Below are 12,574 nucleotides of genomic sequence, written 5' to 3'. Positions count from 1 at the left end.
AACATTCAAAAGTTTGTCAGCTGTGATTCTTGAATCTTATTTTGTTTAAAAAGATGTTATGTATTTTTTTAACGTTATACATGTATATAGTCGAACCACGAAAAACCGAAATAGTCGTATAGAAATACTTTGAATTATCTGATTTTGGCATCATAAATGTTAGTTAAAACAATAAGCGCCAACTACCTTAAAAGTAAATTGGACTTTAAAAGCTTGCATTCGTTTTAGTCACACGATACAGTGACGTCATATTTCTTGATTACGTCAATTTTATAACATGTAGGATCTATTTTTTCGTGTCGCGGTTCACACATTTGTTCATTTGTACATTTGACATATCATTGTCTTTGTTGAATCCTGAATAAAACCCATTACGTCCTGAATTGCTTACTTACGAGAATGTAACGATTAACGAAGAATAGTTCGATAAAAGCACAATAAGGTATCTTTATTCATGAACTCAACAGAAACAACTAAACAACAACAATAACAACGACAACAACAACAACAACAACAACAACAACAACAATAGCAACAAAAAACACACACATTCGACTTTTTTTGCTTACGAAGTTATTGTTGTAGGGAATAAACTTCGCATCATAAATTTAGGGAGGGGTTGCAAAACATTTTGCTTTGTAGTAACTATCGTTCACAAGTGAATTCAGTTTGTATAACTATCGTTCACAACAAGTGACGTCGGTTTGTATAACTATCGTTCACAATAAGTGACGTCGGTTTGTATTACTATCGTTCACAACAAGTGACGTCGGTTTGTATTACTATCGTTCACAACAAGTGAATTCAGTTTGTATTACTATCGTTCACAACAAGTGAATTCAGTTTGTTTAACTATCGTTCACAACAAGTGACGTCGGTTTGTATAACTATCGTTCACAATAAGTGACGTCGGTTTGTATTACTATTGTTCACAGTAAGTGACGTCAGTTTATATAACTATCGTTCACAGCAAGTGACGTCGGTTTGTATTACTATCGTTCACAACAGGTGACGTCGGTTTGTATTACTATCGTCCACAATAAGTGACGTCGGTTTGTATTGCGATCGTTCACATTAAGTGACGTCGGTTTGTATTACTATCGTTCACAATAAGTGAAGTCATTATGACATTAAGTCCAATTCAACTTACAACTTCTTTAATAAAACGGGCCATTGACATTGACTGCACATTGACTGAATATACTCCAAATAGTTATAGCAACTAGATGACTTACTGGGCATGATCATTTGGCAGATGTTTTCCAGTTAATGTATTGGGTAACGCATGATGTACTTTTATTTATATATAAAAAACATGATCCTGTTTGGGTTAAGTGATTGTTTAGTTTCTACCTGAAGATTGGTTAATTCCAAGTAGGAAGGATGTGTGTGCACGCGTTTATTATACTTTATGTTTTATCTTAGTTATGGTTACGTTGACCTTGACCATATAGACCCAGAATACAGTACTACCTTTCTGCTACATTGGCTTCGATAAAGCGTCAAAATCGTTGTTTCCACTTTCCTGACCGACCGCATTTTATTTAATTCTTTCTATAATAGTGGACTACCCTGATATAGGTCGGTTTGGCATACAATAGTTATGTCATAGTAATACACCTACCTAACCTATTTTTTGAAGATTTGAGTGGAAACAAAATTCTTGTTATTGGGTCTACGGTAACGCTTTGTAAGGTTTTCGAGCGCAAACCGTTTGTTTATACTTAAACCTAAACAAGACACGGCACAGTAACAGAATCTACGCCTTCATTAAAGCTTCATCACGGCGGAGAACCCACGTGACTTATTGGTCAAGTGCACGGTAAAAATGTTAACAAAAGGTCTCGATCCAGGTAGGGTTTTATTGTCGGATACCCCCAACTTCTGCGCTATGCTGATGTAGGCAGTGTAACGGAAGAACGTACCGCGAATGCCGACAATGTTTGTCATTCCCGGGTATATATGTCGAAAATCATTTTGGTAGTTACAGTGACGTTGACCTTGACTATGACGGCACAGCATCACTGGATATGCATACAAGCAGTCATACAGTTCTAACCGAATAAAAGAGCGGTGACTTATATTTATGTGTTATAATAATAGTCATGACGTTCACCAGTAGCAAGAAGATGCGTTTCCATATAACCCTTCTTATATCGTTGATTTCATTGGCATACGTCATTCCTACTTTATTTTACTGAGCGGAATCAAGTAACGTAAGTAATGCCATTGTGGTCTTGACCTTTAACTCACATACCCCAAATAAGTCTCTAAAAATAAAACCTTATTATACACTTAATTGTGTAACATTGTTCTTTGCGTAACTAAATAAACTTAACAATGCAACCACCTGTTTGACGTCCGTGTGTCCGATCAATGACGATCACTTATAGAAGAGTTTCTCGGGAAAACTTGGTTAAAATCACTCTCTTTGTTTTTGCAATCAATTCTGAACTTAACTGTTTAAAAAATATTTGATAAAAGAGTTGCTTCATTTGCATATATTCTAACTTGTGTACAGAGAGCTGATCATTTCTGTAAATGTGGTCTAACGACAATTCCAATCCAGTAATTCAAAGTAATCAAACCAATCTTTATCATTAAATCAAGAAAATAAACCCTCTTTATTTTGTCTTTAACTCTTCTAATCATACTTCATTAGTTTGATTTAGGCGTTCCTAAGACAATGAGCGTTTTAATGAGACTCAAAGACTCTCTTACATTGCCGATGGCTAAAATAGCCCTTGAACAGTACCTTTTTGACACGTGGCCTATACTATAAAGTACATTTCAATTTTATGTTAACACTGATTGTTTGGATCTGTTTTACTTATTTATAAGTCATGCTTTATGTTTGTACAAATGACAAACATCTTTGTATCAAAGATAAGAACGCTGGTAAACGACCATGTACTTTCGAGACCATCGATTCAGCTGGAGTATTTTCTGGAGAGTAATGACCTCCGTGATCTATTACCATGGGAACAACTGACATACAATTCTAGATGGTTTGTAAAAAATTATACAAAAATCACTTCTCAAAACCAAATCCAGAACAACAAAAAACGGCTTTTGAATAGGAAATATTTAGTTTTGATTTTCTAAGCGATTAAGTCGATAGGCCGAGCGCACCGAGTCGCCGACTTAACGTCAGCAAGGTGTACTGCGCAAATGTCTCTTTACTACCCAGTGCGCATGCGCTAGCTTAACAATTCCGCAAGTACTAACACATTTGTAAAACTAAACAACGACTTAATAGGAATTTGTTTTTTCAGACTAAATTTAAATTTGGAGGTTTCAAATCTGCTTTATGGATTTCTGATTGTCAGAGCTCTTCTAAATCATTGAATGTGAATCTGCTCGCCGATCCGAGTATATGAGGCATGGGCCTAAACACTAGTGTGTATTACTTCGACAAAAGCTAGATTTATGTTTACAAAGAGCTGTAGTTTCTTTTTTTGAGAATGCTACATTATTAGTTTGATTAACGATTTAGAACAAGTAAGCTAAAACAACATACAATTTAGAATTCAATTTACACTTACAGCCAATGAAATATATGTAGATATGCAATCATTAAGTACTGGGGCCGATTTCTCGAAATAGATTAACTAATCGGATTAAAAACGGGATTAAATTCGTTGAACGATTTAGCTGATCCACTTGTTTTAATCCGATTTCACGAAGCTGTGATTAGTTGATCGAGATTATCTTTCCGTTGATTCGCTTAAAAGGCATGAATACTCTTCAAAAGGAGAATGACCAGTAGTATATGTCATAACATTGGTCAAGTCAAGTCAAGACAAGTCAATATTTATTTATTGTCGGGTACTATCATCAACAGTTTAACATAAGCTATGAATAGCTTTTGACCAACTTATCTCATATAGCTTTTGGACCGTCTGCTGCCAAAAAACGCTCGACCAATTGGTCTGAGGAAGAAAAGAGCACAGCCTTGAGCTGATTTCACCCAAAGGGCAGAAGCTATTTGGATCCTTTAGAGGTGGTTCGCTTGGGGGGAAGGAGAAGAAGAAGTTGTGGGAGTCCATCACACAACAACTGAATGCGTTTTCAACAGCGCATTTAATGCAGACACTTTTTTCCTTCGATTTTCTTCTTAAGATCCAGTGTTGTTGTTTTGGGGGAAATTTACTGCCTTCTTAGCTTCCCTTTCGAAACACATTCAATTTTCCCAAAAATATTGTTATGTTTTTGGAATTTGAAAGTCGTTCTTTATGGGTCTCTTTCATTATATATTTAATTATCAAAGCTTGCGGAACTTGTTAATCTTATACCATATTTACAATGTACCTTATCAATGCTGAGCTCACCCATGGTTTTTGGTAAAAACATAAATATTGATTGATTTGGGCTGATTTTGATGATTGGACATAAAATTATGTAACCGGGGTGAAGGAATCATGTTATAATATCCAGGCTTTATCTCCTTGTGATTGAGTTATATACATTTGGATTCAACCACAGGTGGTGCTCTTCATTTTTTGTTTACATCCTAAAATCTATAAGTAAAGAAATTTAACATCTCTGTTATTTCAGATCGGGTGTCTGCTGTCCATATAGGACATTGGAAGAGGTTAAGATAATGTACAGAAACTCGAAGGCAGCTGGTAAGCTTAATTATGTCTTTTTTAAAAGTGAAATCTAGTACATGTATGTTAAATTTGATTTAAAACTTCACATTATGATTTCTTTACATTGTTCAGAAGGTTTCAGTAAACTGTTCAGCCATGCCAATGTTTTGTAGCTTAAATGTCTATATTTAAAAGAAAAATAGCAACTAATGACATATTGAGTTATAAACATCAGAATAGTTCAACTATTAAATAAGTACATAGAGATAATATTCAAATATTAATTATTGACAATGATTTCAGTGAAAGGGAAGATCGACTTAACTCGAAAGACTGGTGGTGGGGGAATGATTTGCATAAGCCAGTCAGAGGAAGTAATGGCCAACCATTTAGAAGTATTCAATGCTCGGCAGCTAAATGGGGTCCCATTTTTGGTTGGCCATTGGGTTTGAATGTAAGCTTATTAGCCAAAGCTGTTCAATGAATTAAATTTATAAAAAATACATTTTTTGTCTTGCTTAACTGTTAGCACAAAGATCTAGCTACTTTAGGTACTATTCAATTTCCTGATTTTTTTTTAAAATTTTATTTTGCCATGAGCAGGTGGAGCAGCTGCTAAAGATGAGCATGGAGTGGTTGAGGAAAGTGGATGGAGTTCGCTCCTCGAAAATATGGATACAGATATTTGAGTGATGAAAGCTTCATAGATGGATTAGTTGACATTTGTACAAACTAAATCAAAATAGTGATTTTAAAATGTTGTTGTTGCAAATGCTTAAAGCACTAGGTATCATGTATATATTTATATATAAACCATGTTACAATGTTTGAAATAAAGTTTGGAAATTAATATTTTTCAGCATTCGAAATGTCATCGACTATCATCCAAGTGAAGCTGATATCTGCAAAGCGAATGCCCCATTAGAGGATGCAGTGGGTGATTGCGATGTGCCGAGCACATCTGGTTTCGTGCCCTCCAAAGGTATGGGGTTTTTTATATTGCAGTATGAAATTTTTAATAAGGAAAGTTGTGTTATCTACTTTTTCATACAAAGTAATTTGTGCGAGTACTTGTATAACTTAGAAACTAAATCCTTAATGCCTAAGGAGTTATCAAGTGAGTACTGTAACTTAGTTGTAACTTTTATGCGTATGATCCTTTATACCGATGTTCTTTAAATATGCACTGACTACTACTTCCTTTACTACCTTCTATGCATCCATTTGTTCTCTCTGAGTGCAGATGTTGTTTCTTGTGAATACTTGATGAAAAATTCTTTAGAACCGGTGTTAAATAGGACAAGTCTGCATTTTACATTAATCTTTAGTGTTAAATAATGATAATTTGACATCTTCAATATTGCAATCTTGCACATTTGTATCAACAAAAATAATTCTAATTTTCATGAAACCCTGTTTATTAAACTCATACTTTAGCAATGACTTTATTTAAATAAAAGATATCCTCCAGTATACTTGTAAAATGTTTGTTGTTCGGGATCAGGAAAAATGTCGAAACGAAAGAGAAAAAGTGATGCTGGGACCAGCTGTTTCAGCTTGAAGAAAAGAGGTTAACAGCAGAGACAGCAGCATTTTCTGCCCAAGAGCACTATTGGGGAGAGAAGAACAGAAGGGAGGAGGAGTTGCATCTTGTTACACTAAATCTTCGCAAACATCAACTTAAGGAATTTCAATAATTTAAAATAAATCAGATGTATAAATTCATCCAAATTCTAAAAATACTAAAGCACTCTTTCTCCAAAATAAGATTTGGCAAAATATTGTTTTAAAGATATACCACAGTTAATGATATTGTTTAGATATTACAAAAAGGATGAATAAATGTCAAACATTGGTTCTAAAGAAGGATACCAAGTTTAATTTGAAAGAAAGGAGCATAGAACATACTATTTTTACCTTATGAGACTATAGTAGATCACAATAAATCTTTAAGCATTCACTATTCATTTTTTTAAATGAGCTGCTATCAAATACATGGTTAAAATGTTGTTATCAGTATTTAATATTTTCCATAAATGCATGATTAAATAAGTAGTTAATGGTTTCTCAGTCAAAGATTTTGTTTGTTAAATATAAGTATGTACTGATTTTGAATAAGAGTGTCACTTTAATATTACAAAAAGGAAAATTAAATGTCAAAACCAATGGTTATTATGAAGGAAACAGAGTTGTATTTGAAAGAATGAGAATAAAAAAGTGGTATTTGTACCTTATGATACAATAGCAGTCCTAAGTAAATCTTTTAGCACTCATCAATCATTTAAAACAGTGCTTTCTGCTATTTATAAGATACATGGTTACAATCATATTATTTGGAAAGATATGTTAGTCTGTTGGTGCTGTTGTAATACTTTTTTATTTACCTCTACTTATAACAGTCATTGAAGTTAGGCTTTCGGATGAACAAGCACAAATTCTTATACTTTTGTTTGGCATCAAATCGTTTTTTCCTGAGCTCTGTTAAATTTGAATGTTAAATGGGATTTTATATTCATGAGCAATTTTCATTAAGGTTCATTTAAGTTTCTTGCAGTGTCACACAATGATATTCCTAAAATCAACTACCTACGTTAATAATCTACTATAATCTAGTAATCTACTAAGTATAATTGAGTTTTACTTCTTGCTAAAAACAAGTTAGTGGTCCTAACATATATTTTGAAATAAGAACTAGATGAGCACAAAGAATTTTCATTGCTACTGGCTCTGAAGTATGTAAAGATACCTTTCGTGAATTTTAAGTATGTGAGTCACTCCTACTAGATAATTGGATCAAAATTTCACAGATATTTATGGGTATGTAATACATCATGAAGCCTATTCATTTTGATGTAAATTTGATGAAGTATATTCATTTTGCCTATGATCTTGCTTTATTGTTGTTACTAGTTTTACATGTACATTTGCACACTTCATAAAAGTTGTTGAGTTTGTGCAATTATTTGCTGCAATAGGCCATACCAAGTTGTTACACGTGTTCTTACTTAACATTTACTTAAAAAAATACCTGACTTCATTTACCAAAGTCTGACAGATGACAGTTCTTTAAAATAACTCATCTAGAAATTCATGCTGTGTTCAAATCGCTTTTGTTTATTGTTTATTGTTTATATCAGTTTAAAAAATTATATCACTTGTTGGCCATGATAAACTGATCTATGTATATGTTTCTACAGTTTGTTGATATTACTTCAAAGCTTCTTTACAATTTCGTTCATATCAGAGGGAGGAATTGCATATATAACAACTTTCATGCAAATTTGTGATATCTTATTCATAACAATTTTCAAGCAAATTTGTGATATCTTATTCTGTGATACTAAATACTGTCATATATAATATTCTCATCTGTAAAAAAGACTTATTTATATACATATGTTGTTCTGTTTTTATTTCTACTCATATACCATTAAGCAATGTATTCTGTTTTCCCTGAATAAGTAATAAATAAAATCCATCTCAAATAGGAGTTAAAAATGTATGAAGAGTTATCATGTTTTTAGTCCCATTTCATTTCAGAATGGCTATTCAAAATTTTCTTAAACTATAGAATAATTAACATATTAAAACTTATTGAAATACTACAGAATGTGTCATCCATCCACCTGTACCTTCTGTTCATAGGTCAAATTTTATACAGACTAAAATAGTTTTTTAAGGCTATTACAACTACATTTATGACTTGCACCATGTTACATGAGGATGCTCAGGAGGTAAAATATTCATGACATCATTTTATTTTTGCACATGTTTAATAATGAATACAGTTTTCACTCCATATGTGGCAGAGACAAGAATAAAGTAATGGGTCAAGACAAATGCATAAAACATTTATTTTTGAACTTAAATATAAAAATCTTCACTCAAAATCTTTGTCAGCAGTGTTATATAACTGTTTTTCCCCAAAATTGGCTTGTTCATTCTGTGGGAGTGCAGCTTTTAAGGTTCAATGTAATACATTAAGAATTAGATGAGAAAATAATGCTATTGGCACCAGCGTGAGAATGATTACATTTCCATATCTACAGAGACAAGCTTTAATTAAACAAGAGATGTTTGTTAAACATTATGACCTTTGACATGATGACCCCTAAAATCAATATAAATCTTGTACTGGTCAGGGCCAGCCTCCACGTCAAGAGTGATGGCCATAGGTCTAGGCATTGTTGATTAATCACTCGGACAAGCTTTAAAATCCTTTAAATTTATTGCCACTGTGACCTTGACCTTTGACCGAATGGCCCCCTAAATAAATAGGGGTCATCTACTGGTCAGGCCATATCTTTATGTCAAGTATGATGACCATACTTAAAGTAATTGACGGACTGACTGGCATGTGCAAAGCAATATACTCCTCTTCTTCGAATGGGGGCATAAAATATAAATTCGACTAATAATATAAAATCACTAGTAAGAGTTTGCATTATTGCAAATAATATAAAACCATACAGGTTTTTAAAAATAAGGTTGGGCCACAATGTCTCTATATCGAAGTCCATTTTCGTTTGCTGGAATAACTAACATCTGCCTGGGGCTGGTCAATGTCTGTAGCATCGTGCATGTTTGCCATGATGTCTCTACGTTCAATGCCATAGTTATGAAGAAAAGCACAGGCTATGATCACTTGGCATGCCATCTCTGGTTCCAAAAGAAGACCATACGACAAGCATGGGGATCGCCTTTTCAGCACGCTTATCCGAGATTTAATCCTATTAATTATTAGGATTAAAATGACGGGATTAAGCTCATTAGATGATCCCGTTAATGTTTCGTGAAACCCAAAAATTAACAAGATCACCTTAATCCCGTTTTTGATCGCGATCAGCCGCTAATCCCGGGATCATCTTTTTCGAGAAATCGGCCCCTGGGCTTAATTGTTAAGAATTTCAACTTTCCTGGGTGTTAAAAGATCCGCCCACTGTCACGCATCCACACTCCCTGTGTCAGATTTTGCGTTGACAACGTGTCTGTCAATGAGTTTGTATTCTAAGTCAGTAAGATGACCTGAATTGAAATCTCAATGATTAAGAAAGAGCTCGTTCGCTACTCTCACTACGCCCATTCTTAATCATTATGATTTTATTTCATGTCATCTAACTAGCATATAGTATACTCTTCTATACTCTATTGCTGCGAGATATGCTGTCATATGAACACAATCATTGGTTTTGTCTGAGAAAAAAGATGGATTAAATGGGTTTTCATACATATTTTAAAAAGCGATGTTCAATCAGTTGTATATGTTCGGTCTGCCTTATTGTCAGTGCGTTTTTAAGCGCGTCATTGGGATTTACTAAATATGGATTGAGTATTGATGTCTCATTTAAGTAGCGCCCGTTTTGTCTCGATGGCGATTTATATATTTTTTCGGAAATTGACCTCCATCTTGAATATCTCGTTTTCAAGAATGGTGACGCGAGGCTTTGAATCGGATTCTTGTATATGAGGGTCTATGCTACAAAAATAAGAAAAAAACAGCACCACCATGCAATGTTTTGACTTCCGCTGCCGGACTCAACTATTAATACAAGCTATTTATCTATAAAATAGCTGTTGTTATCGAGAAAAATCAACCCGTTTCACCACCTTGATGTTTACGTTAGCAATACACATCTAATCATTCAACATATCCGCTTGAGGGCGCCTTACAGTATTTCGTAATCAAAAGATTCCCGCGCCCGCCATTTCGTTGAAGCATGTCATTGGTTAAAACGTAAAAAGAAATTCAGCGCATGCGCTTAATCGAGCGCGCAACCACCCGTTTCACTTTCGTTCAGGCAGTCGAACCGAGAGGTCAGTTTTTTAAGAGCTAGGTTTTCTAGGGGCGGTCGCCAGTAATACGCCAAGTTGGCAGGCGACCAGATAGTCTAAAATAATAGACGTGTTATACGGGATTCTTCCAATCCCTAACGTCTAAACGGGAATGTGCAAAAAACGGGGGTGTTTTAAAAATATTGAAATTGTTTTAAGTGAAGTAATTTATGGTTGAAATTGATCATAAAGAGTTATATTCATATTTTACCATGTAAGTGAAATGTTATTTTGCACTAAACAAGCATTTAATGCATTAAAACAAGTTGTTTACCTTTCCAATAAAACGAAAGTTGACTGACACAGACAACAATTATGCGAAGGGGAACAACTCGATACAATCGTAATAGCTCGGCCTCCTCCGACAAAGCTTCGAGATAGACCTCGTTTATACAATCGTAACAACTCGGCCATGGCCGAAATGTTCCGAGCGATTTAAAACTGTGTCCTAAAGCCTTGCAGGTGCCCTTCATGTATATATCGTTATGTTTTGACAGAATGAAATGAAGAAAAGCCGTCGCACTCATAATTTTAAGTTGGCTATTTATTTGTTTGTGTACGGAACTAATATAAAATAACATTATTTGTTAATATTTCTTGTTTTTATGATATTTTATAGACGCTATATGCTTTAACCCGGAATCCTGATCGGAACAACTACCCACTTTTGATACTAAACAATTTGTACGTGAAGGATTTGCCATATCAAAAATCTAAAAAAAATCCGTCAACGTACAATTATTTGGACTAGCGACCAGATTGCTTCGTGCTTGTTTAAATAACATGGAGCCTCGCCATTTAATCCAAACTTTAAATGTAAAGAAAACAAAATTAAATTCTGACAGGTTATTGTACTGTTGTTTTATTGAATATAGAAAAGCAAGCAATGGCTAGGGTTGAACTTCGAGTACGAGAAGCTAAGCACTCCAATCGTTCTTGTTAGTTGAGGATTTATCGATAAGTAAATATTAACTATATTCACATTCCAAGAATGTTTCTAGAACGTAACATCTCCTTCGTTTTCGATACGTCCGTTTTATTCGTGAACATTCCATATCTACGACACCACATCAACATTTTCAAATTCAGTGACACGTTTTACGCATCCAGACGACGTGTATGAATGTGTCCTACATGTTATCTCAGTAAGGCGATGGGCAGTACTCAGTTGGAATTGCGTTGGGCCAATACCACACAACTATATGTGTTATCCAACAAATATTTAGGCTACTGGATCACAGGCATCACTGCATTACAGGCATCACTGCATTACAGGCACAAGCAGGCCGACAGTCGGTTAACAATATGACACGAGCAGGCCGACGGTCGGTAAACAATATGACAGGAACAGGCCGAAGGTCAAATAACAATATGCCACGAGCAGGCCGACAGTCAGTAAACAATATGACACGAACAGGTCGACGGTCAAATAACAATATGACTTCAGCAGGCCGACAGTCGGTTAACAATATGACACGAGCAGGCCGACGGTCGGTAAACAATATGACAGGAACAGGCCGAAGGTCAAATAACAATATGCCACGAGCAGGCCGACAGTCAGTAAACAATATGACACGAACAGGTCGACGGTCAAATAACAATATGACTTCAGCAGGCCGACAGTCGATTAACAATATGACACGAACAGGCCGATGGTCAAATTACAATATGACACGAGAAGACCGACAGTCGGTTAACAATAAGACACGAACAGGCCGACGGACAAATAACAATATGCCACGAGCAGGCCGACGGTCGGTAAACAATATGACACGAACAGGCCGACGGACAAATAACAATATGCCACGAGCAGGCCGACAGTCGGTAAACAATATGACACGAACAGGCCGACGGACAAATAACAATATGCCACGAGCAGTCCGACGGTCGGTAAACAATATGACACGAACAGGCCGACGGAGAAATAACAGTATGACACGAGCAGGCCGACGGTCGGTTAACAATATGACACGAGCAGGCCGACAGTCAGTAAACAATATGACACGAGCAGGCCGACGGTCGGTAAACAATATGACTTCAGCAGGCCGACTGTCGATTATACATATGACACGAACAGGTCGACGGTCAAACAACAATATGACTTCAGCAGGCCGACAGTCGATTAACAATATGACACGAACAGGCCGATG

This window comes from Mya arenaria, chromosome 13 (genome assembly GCF_026914265.1).
Source record: "Mya arenaria isolate MELC-2E11 chromosome 13, ASM2691426v1".
In the NCBI taxonomy this organism is placed as follows: Eukaryota; Metazoa; Mollusca; class Bivalvia; order Myida; family Myidae; genus Mya; species Mya arenaria.
The sequence above is the reverse complement of the archived record's forward strand: the minus strand, read 5'-3'. Positions refer to the sequence as shown.